The sequence below is a fragment of the Gobio gobio genome (genome assembly GCF_949357685.1).
Source record: "Gobio gobio genome assembly, chromosome: 20".
Classification (NCBI taxonomy): Eukaryota; Metazoa; Chordata; class Actinopteri; order Cypriniformes; family Gobionidae; genus Gobio; species Gobio gobio.
Window position 1 is genome coordinate 27,567,424 of NC_137113.1, and position 9,616 is coordinate 27,577,039.

Below are 9,616 nucleotides of genomic sequence, written 5' to 3' on the forward strand. Positions count from 1 at the left end.
AACATATATTGGTACCCCCCCCAAACCATTTCTAAATTAGCATATAACATTAAACACTACTAAACCTCCCACTTAACATTATTCTTGCACAAAAAAACACATTATATAGCACTTAATTTTAGTATGTAGGCTACTCTCCCTTTTAGCAAAGCATGCTGGGACATTGGAAACCTCTTAAAACCAGGACGAACCAAAAGAACTCGGGTCCCAGTGAACTCCAGCACTCCCCTGACAGTTCATACAACCTCCTCGCTCCCTGTATTCTCAAAGTTCACCAAAAATAGAAACTGTGTTTGTCTTACATGTGTGTTTGGATTTGTAAAGCGCATCAACCACAAGAAAACAAGAAAAACTGGATTTTTCATACAAATGCTGTGTTCATAATTCAAAGTGCCCCTATAATGCTATAGGTTCCTTATTTTGCATCAAAGGTCAAAAACACGTTAATTTTCTCATAATATACATCATTTATCACTTAATTTCTCAAAGAGTCTGAAAACCGTTCCCTCGAAGATTCAGTCTCTCTAAACCCCTCCTTTCGAGAGCCTACTCTGCTCTGATTGGTCAGATTGGTCTACCGTTTACAGTGTGCGTCAGAAACAAAATCAATTTCAGCTCTGGAGGGTTTCTCAGCACTCGACAAACAGTACGACCAGTAACGATGGTGTCGCTTTTTTCCGTATCAATTCCAACACGAGCCCTAATCCTTTTGAAGTGCATGCAAAGTGGATTCGCAGCGATGAAAACATAATCTTCTCAACATGTCTGCGAAACGAACCAAACTCTTCCAAGCCTCAGCTACACTACCGTGTTTGAGGGTGGGTCCAAGGGCAGCAAATGAAGGCTGGCATTATGTTACTTTGTTAACAGGAAGTGAGACTGGAATGGCTGATGACTCGTTTTGGTAATCGATTCTTTCTTTTAGGAGACAATAACTTTATCTGTCATGCATTTTGATCTTTGAATTTTTGCAGACCTTTTACATTCACAAACAGCTTTATTACACACTGCATGAAAGTAATATGCGCAAAAGCATAATAGGGGCACTTTAAATTATGTTGGTACACATATATGTTATTTTGCCTCACTTTGCATCTTTGGTGTCCAAATGTTTAGAATAAGGACTAACCAAAATAAAAGAAAAACAAGGGGTGATTAAATAATGCAAATATTCCTTCAGTACATTTAGAGGATAACAACTGCAATTCTAAAGAGGTTTTCTTTTCTTTTTGTGAGAAATATGAGAGTGGCTCTGAAGGTCAAGTGTGCAGTGGGGGTGGAGGTTGGTGGCAGGGGTTAATGAGGATGTCAGAGGGGGTCTTACACACATACACAAGTGTGTGAAAGGGTTAAAAAGGTTTTAGTCAGGGAGCGCAACCCCAGATTAAATGGCCAGTAGAACAATACCACGGATTTAGTTCAGATAACCCACATTACCAACCAGCGAGATGGAACCTTTTAGCCCCGAAACAAAATAATAAGTATCTTTACAACCAGCCTATTAACTACCATCTGTTGGGCCGCTGACCAGACCCTCTGGCTGCAGAGAGCGTGTCGTTTAGCGTGGGAGCGAGAGGTGGCTGGAGGGGGAGGACAGAAAAAGAGAGATTAAGAGAGAGTCAATCTGTTTCACAAAAGCGATTTATTTATAATGTAATTTATTAAAACTACTAATCTAAAGCAAAGGCAAAAAACAGATGGCAATGGCAATATGAAAAAAATACCAATGTTTAATAAAGTTACAATCATTCGTATTAATATTCACATTAAACACTTTTTTTCACCAAATAATTTAGTTTATTAGCCTAAGATTTTTCGTTTATCAGCCTAAGAATTTTCAAATGCCTAAGGCTACATCAAGTGATACAAAAATTTATATATTTTTTTCATTTGGATTGGTTTAATTAGAAAAAAAATCTAAATTGCCACTCCACATGTGTATTAAACATCAAACATTTTCTGATATTTGCGCCACATCACATTTTTCTTCATTTTGATTGTGGACACATTACTTGACGCTGTACATGCAGGCTGCTTACAATTGCCAGGCAACATAGCAACTTGGCACATAAACATAACCATCTGCATTTTGCAACGGCTTCAAATGTGGCTCATCCAATTAGAATTTAGAGTCAAAACTATTTGTTTCATATAGCACTCTGTCCCAATTCACCTACTTGTGTTTTTGGGATGGAAAAGTACATTGAAGATCTGCCAGTCGCGGTCTTTCATGCATCAAGCTCTGCTGATGCTTTTGAATAATAATGCATTTAATAATGTGTAGATAATGCAAGCCAAACATCCCTCTTTTCAAATGTTACAATCAGCATCTTTATTAAATGTGTGTTCACAATGTGTTTCAGATGAAATATGGATAACAGCAAATAAATCATTTTGATGAAGTTCAAATTTGATCCACATTATCATTTCAAGTAAAAATGTAGTAATATGCATTTAAAATGACACAACACATGGCTCTTTACTGGAGCTCTTTATTGATTTCTGGTTTAGCAGCGTCACATCTGTCAGATCAATATAACAGTCCCCATCTGACCCCCACCACATTTGAGTGACACAATAAATGGCACAATAAATACGACTTTTATTTATTAAATCCATGAGGCTGACAGATTCCTTAGAGATTATTTTATAAAAAAGATATTTATTAAGACACACATTTACTTTAGCATTAAACACACTGTAGATTCACATAAAATCAACAGTTTGACTTAAAACCTTTAGGAGCAGCATTTAAGTTCCTTGGAGCAGCTGATCGTTCATTTAATGAATCAAGTAAAGGCGCACAATATATCGGCACCTTATCGGCTGTATTATATATTTTTTAATTTAGTAGTATTGACCCATCTAAATGAAGAAATTACTGGATGATACACAATTGTAGGCTACTGCTCATTTTCACAATTGTTCCATTTAAATTTCCTTTGCTCACTTAAAAAAATAAAAATAAAAAAAATTCTGTAAAATATCCAAAAACCACTAGGCCAGTGTTATATATTTTGTTCAGTTGAGTACTTACAATATGCCAAGTGTTACCAACTATTTGTAAATCATGAGAAAATTGCTATTTTAACCCTCGTTTTCCGTTTTTTTTTTTTTTTTTTTCAGAAACGCTTTACTCTTACTGCAGTGTGCAACAAGTGTCATAGCAGCCGCCAAGCGAACGCACAGAGTAACGTCATAACATAATTTTCAACACACTCATATTAGATGTATCTAATATGATAAACAAAGCTGCGTTACCTCCAAACGGCAACCTCCCCCAGTTTCTCTTGAAGACAATACAGAAGTGACTTAAACTGCAATTCATCGACTGGCCGCTAGGGACAGGCTCCAGAAGGGAGCAGAATCTCATTGAGCCCCATGTTAAAATGCCCAACTTTACAGCAGAAAAAAACATGTTTACAGCCTAGTACAAATTGTGGTTTTGGTCTATATAGCTAATTTTGCACTTCATGACAACTGTGAGGGGGCCGATTTTTGTTTATAACTCATTCGTTTACATTATATAAAGCCTTAAAGTTCTGCATAATTAAGGGTGTGGCCACTTTGAGTGACAGATAGATAGCCATTTATCTGCTGTCTGTTTGTCATTGCGTCACCTCAGCTCCACCCACGTCCCACCTCTTTGCCCATTTTCTGTTATTCGGGTGTGACGCTCAAAATGGCAACGGCCAGCTAGTCCCTACTTTACTCTTCAAAACTGCTCTTCAGAATCCTATGGGTGACGTCACAGACACTACATCCATATTTTTTTTACAGTCTATGGTTACCTCATACTCATGACCGAGCGACTGTGGCATACTAAAAGTCCCGCCGGCGACTATGCTATAATAACAGTCCTGCTGCTCGTGTTGCAGGCCCCGCCTCCGGAGACCCGTCAGACAGATTACTGTAACCTGTAAAAACAGGATAAAATTAAAAGAACGGGAGAGTCGCGTCTGCTCTTTCACAGCTCCTCTGTTCATATGAGGGAGCATGCACAGTTCACCAGTCCGTATGTGACTCCCGGGCCAGACTATAAAAATAAGAGTCCTTTTTTCTGTCCATGTAAATCAATGGACATACTGTTAATTTGCACAATGCAACATAAAATAATGGAATCATTGAACTTATAACAATATACAGATTTCAGAGAAAAAGAAAAAAACACAACTGTATACATACGTTGTGTGTATCACACTCTCCCTGACAAAATAAGAAAAGCTCCAGTGATCAACCTCTTACTTCCTGTGTGTGTGCAATCAACACATAGGCACAGTGAAATTGTAAGGTAAGTATGGAGTGTATGAATTTGTATGACTAATTTGAGGTAAGCAACTATTCATACCCCAAACAGGTATGTGTGTGATTGGGTAAGCTGTCACTGCATTAAGTGTTGGGTATGGCTGTAGCACAGGCTGACCAAGGGTGTCATAAGTGTAAATCTATATTGGCCTTTTCTCCCTCGTAGACCTTCTTACTGCAGCTTCACTCCCTTCACTTGGACTTGCTACTCTCTCTAGCTCGACACAATCAGCTGCTTCCCTCTCCTCATCCACTTCGTCTTCCACAGGTAATACCAGGTAAGTATTTGGTCCTCTTTCTGACAAACTTTCCAGTACCCTTGATTTCTCCCTTCTGTGTATTTGATCATGCTCTCCACTTGCAGGTACTGGTGGTGCCACTTCTACCAGAGGATTTTCCTGACTTGGTTCTGGACTTGACAGGTAAGTATTCTTTCTTCTAGGTTCAGCCCAACTTGAAGGAATCCTCAGCCAATACTCTCCAGTGTCATCCTCATCCGAATCAGCCTCTTCTCCTCCATGGTAAGCAAGCTCCTTAATCTGTGTCTCTCTGTCCTTTTGTCAATCAGGTCTTGAATCCTTGGCAAAGGGTGCCTGTCTGGTACGGTTTTCCGATTGAGGAGGCGATAGTCCACACACAAGCACAGTAAGCCATCCTTTTTCCGAACACAGACTACTGGGGCAGAGTAAGGGGACTTAGATTTCACAATCCATCCTTTTGCCAGAAGGTCTTGGATGTAGTCCTTGACTTCTTTGAACAATGGATAAGGTATTGAGGAATAGGCACATTGTACTGGTATGTCATCTTTAAGATGGATGGACATTTGGAGACTCGGGATGCAGCCAACATCATTTCCATCCCGGGCAAAGGATGCAGACTCCTCGTACAGCATTTGCCTAACCACTGCTTGCTGATCCTCATTCAAATGGCTGAGACTGACTGGTGGGTGCCACAAGGTTGGGCTTTCATGCATCGCTGCCACAGATGCACCATGAACCTTCCAACTGGCCGTTGTTTCCTTAGACCGTTGTCTCCAAACCTGTCTGCTTCCAACACCGTTTCAACAGGGTGGATGTACCCTAGGTGTTGCAAGGCAATGTTGCATGTAGAATGTTTGCCAATAGGGACCGCAACGTATGAGCTCTCGAATTCCAGAAGTACTTCACCTATATCCAACTGCTCCAACTGCACATTGTCCTCATCTGGCTAAAAAAAGGGCTACTATGCAAGACTGATCCATTTTGGGGGGTGCTCTGCACTTTACCCATGGTACCAGACCTGCCGGTATCAAAACGCTGTCTCGGTTTACTCTCAACCTCCCCCACCGTCCGCTGTGCTCAGGAGTCTGCACAAAACTAACCAGGGTCTGGGCTTCCTCACGTGATACTGCTATTGTACTGGAGAGCAATGAAACTAAGGTAGGAACTAAACACTCTGGTTGGCCCTGAATTAGCTCATTCACCACATTAAAGCTGAGCAACGGCCTCTCGATTGGGATGTGGCTTACCAGAAAAGGAACATTAATTGAGAGGTCGGGGTTGTCGTTTCCTTGCAAGTTGACGTTAATGACAGCCCACCCATCAAAGGGTATTAGATCTCCATTGATCGCATAAACTTCTAACTTCTCTGTCATTCCCATTAGCTCCACAAGAGGCCTTACTTCTACAGTGGGTAAGTATTTGTCTTTCCAGTTTCGATCGATCATGCATACTTGAGCTCCGGTATCGAGCAAAGCAGTCACAGCGAGGCCATTGAGATTACACTGGGCTAGTGCTTTCTTCCCTATCAATTTAACAATAGTTTCTTTATTAGTTCCGGGCGGCGATGGACTGTCAAATTGCTGATACATTCCTGTGTCACTGAGAGTTTGGTTTTTACAGCAGGGAGATGCTCTTGTGGGTTTACATTTTACAGAATCAGATTTGATCCACAAAATGGAGTCCTCAGGGCTTAGGGACATAGGAGACTCGGTCACTGGTCATCCCTTGGCAGTGGCCATTTCCCGTTTCCCTGCGGTCTTTGCTTCCGGAATCATCCTTGAGCCCGGTGCCCCTCTTCGCCACAGAGAAAACGTCTCGGTTACGTATGGTAACCCTCGTTCCCTGAAGGAGGGAACGGAGATGTACGTCGGACGTACCGACGAATTGGGATCACTTCTGGGAGCCCCTATCAGCTTCGAGCTATCTAGAACCGGCCAAGAAACAATTGGCGTGCGAGATTTGCATCTCGCGCTCCGCCCCGCGCCGCGGGTATAAACAGGAAGCGAGAGCGAATGCACGCTGTTTTTCACTGAGGAGCCAAACGCAGTGGCTCAACCTGCAGTGATGGTACAGCAACTGTGGCGACGGGACGTACGTCTCCGTTCCCTCCTTCAGGGAACGAGGGTTACCATACGTAACCGAGACGTTCCCATTCAGTCGGTCACATTCTACGTACGTCGGACGTACCGACGAATTGGGATCCCTATGGAAAACGCCATAGTTACTACCACTTCCAGCGCCCAGCGATGAGCCCCTCAGACCCCGATCTGATGCTGGTGGGGAAATTCACGCAGGGAGAGTCCAAGCTGCTGTTCCGCAAGACCCATTCAGCTGACTGTATTGGATAACGCTGGGAAAGCGTGCCTGTGAAGGCCGCTGTGGAAGCCACATCTTGCCCAGAGGGAGTTAACATGTGGAGAATACACGTATGGGCTGGCCGTGGGATACACAACATACAGAAGTCCCAGGGGTGGCCCCGGCCAATTAGTGGAGGGGGACAACACGTACCTGGGACGGCAGAGGAGACTCTGCCGAGGGAAAGACACAGGCTCACCATAGGGAGCCGTACCGTGGAAGAATACACATATGGGACCGCCGTGGGGGTCACTACATATGGAACCCAGCCTAACACAAGTTCCACCAATGCATACGAGTGTTAGACCTGGCGTCGAACGCTCCGCCACGTCCGACTGCCGTGGGTTGCGGAGGACTCAACAGGGTTCGCCATTCCGGGGAACTCGACTGGAGCAAAATAGCGCACGCATCCGTCTACCATAGGGGAGGGAATGGCGCAGCAAGCCGACACTAGAACAGGCACTTCGGTGTTACTGACCATGGGAAGTGAACACACAGGAAGATACCGGGTCTACACGGAGGCTATAGAATCTAGCGAACGTATTAGGTGTCGCCCAGCCCGCAGCTCTACAAATATCTGTCAGCGAGGCGCCACGAGCCAGCGCCCAGGAAGAGGCAACACCCCTAGTGGAGTGGGCTCTTAACCCAAGCGGGCAGGGCACGTCTTGGGACTCATGAGCCAAGATGATGGCATCCACTATCCAGTGGGCCATCCTCTGCTTGGAGACAGCCTTTCCCTTCTGCTGTCCTCCGTAACAGACGAAGAGCTGCTCTGAGGTCCTGAAGCTTTGCGTTCTGTCCACGTAAGTCCGGAGAGCACGGACGGGACAGAGAAGAGCTAGGGCTGGGTCTGCCTCCTCCGAAGGCAGCGCTTGCAGGCTCACCACTTGGTCCCGAAAGGGAGTAGTGGGAACCTTGGGCACATATCCAGGCCGGGGTCTCATGATCACATGAGAGTTACCAGGCCCGAATTCCAGGCACGATTCGTCGACCGAAAATGCCTGCAGGTCCCCTACCCTCTTGATGGAGGCCAACGCAGTCAGGAGTATTGTCTTTAACGACAGAATTTTCAACTCAGCTGACTGCAGAGGCTCAAAGGGTTCTCTCTGTAGTGCAGTTAGCACCAGAGTTAAGTCCCAAGAGGGTATGGAGGGAGGACGAGGCGGATTTAATCTCCTCGCCCACCTAAGGAACCTGACGACCAGATCGTGCTTACCTAGAGATTTTCCATCTACTAGCTCATGATTAGCGGCGATAGCGGCAACATAGACTCTGAGGGTGGAGGGAGACAGCCTTCGCTCCAACCCATCTTGTAGAAAGGCAAGCACAGATCCGATCGAACATCTTCGGGGGTCTTCTCGGCGAGAAGAGCACCAATCGACGAACAGGTTCCACTTCAACGCATAGAGGCGCCTCGTAGAGGGGGCTCTAGCGGAAATAATGGTGTCAACTACCGCTTGCGGTAGGTCACCTAGAACCTCCGCGTCCCGTCCAAAGACCAGACATGGAGTTTCCAGAGGTCTGGACGTGGGTGCCAAAGGGTGCCCCGTCTTTGAGTCAGGAGGTCCTTCCTCAGAGGAATGGGCCAGGGAGGTGCTGTCGCAAGGAGCACAAGTTCCGGGAACCAAGTACGGTTGGGCCAATACGGGGCGACCAACAGGACTTGCTCCTCGTCCTCCCTGACTTTGCACAGTGTCTGTGCAAGACGGCTCACTGGGGGGAACGCATACTTGTCTATCTCCATCCCGAGAAAAGAGATCCTCTGTGTGGGACAGAGTTTGCTCTTCTCCCAGTTGACCCGAAGTCCCAACTGGCTGAGGTGACTGAGCACCTTGTCCCTGTGTTCGCACAACTGCTCTCGCGACTGGGCAAGGATCAGCCAGTCGTCGAGGTAGTTGAGAATGCCAACACCATGCTCTCTCATGGGAGCAATGGCCGCCTCCGCAACCTTCGTAAAGACGCGGTACTGACATGCCCGTCCCTCGAAAGCGAAGCGCAGAAAGGGCCGGTGTCGAGGGGAATCGAGAAATGAAAGTATGCGTCCTTCAGGTCGATCGCTGCAAACCAATCTTGGGGACGGACGCACCTGAAGATGCGCTTCTGCGTTAGCATTCTGAACGGCAGCCTGTGAAGGGACCGGTTCAGGAATTGCAGGTCCAAGATCGGCCGTAACCCGCCGCCTTTCTTGGGTACAATGAAATACGGGCTGTAGAACCCGGACCACATATCGGCTGGAGGGACCGGCTCCATCGCGTCCTTCGCCAGTAGGACTGCGATCTCCGCCCGGAGCACGGGGGCGTTCTGCTTCGCTACTGGGAAGTGAACGCCCCCAAACTTAGGGGGACGCCTGAATCGCATAGCCGAGTCTGATGGTACGGCCCCGAGACGGGCTGGGAAGCGCTAGCCAAGCTTCCAGACACCGAGCAAGGGGATTAACCACAGACGTACCCGCAGCGGGGCAGCGACACGGAATGCAGGGATCCGACTCGGACGGCATGGGAGCGGCCCGAAGTGGGATCTGAGTGTGCTGTGCAACACTTACCTGCGTCCGCGGAGGGGGCGAGCGAGTGTGGGGAGGCCGCTTGAGTGCGTTCCCACAGCCAGCGCCCCCTGCTGGCGAAGGGAGAGGCGTCTGAGGGTGGCGAGGCATGGGAGCGTCGACCACCACCAAGCGCGCTCCCAAATGAAGGAGGGGC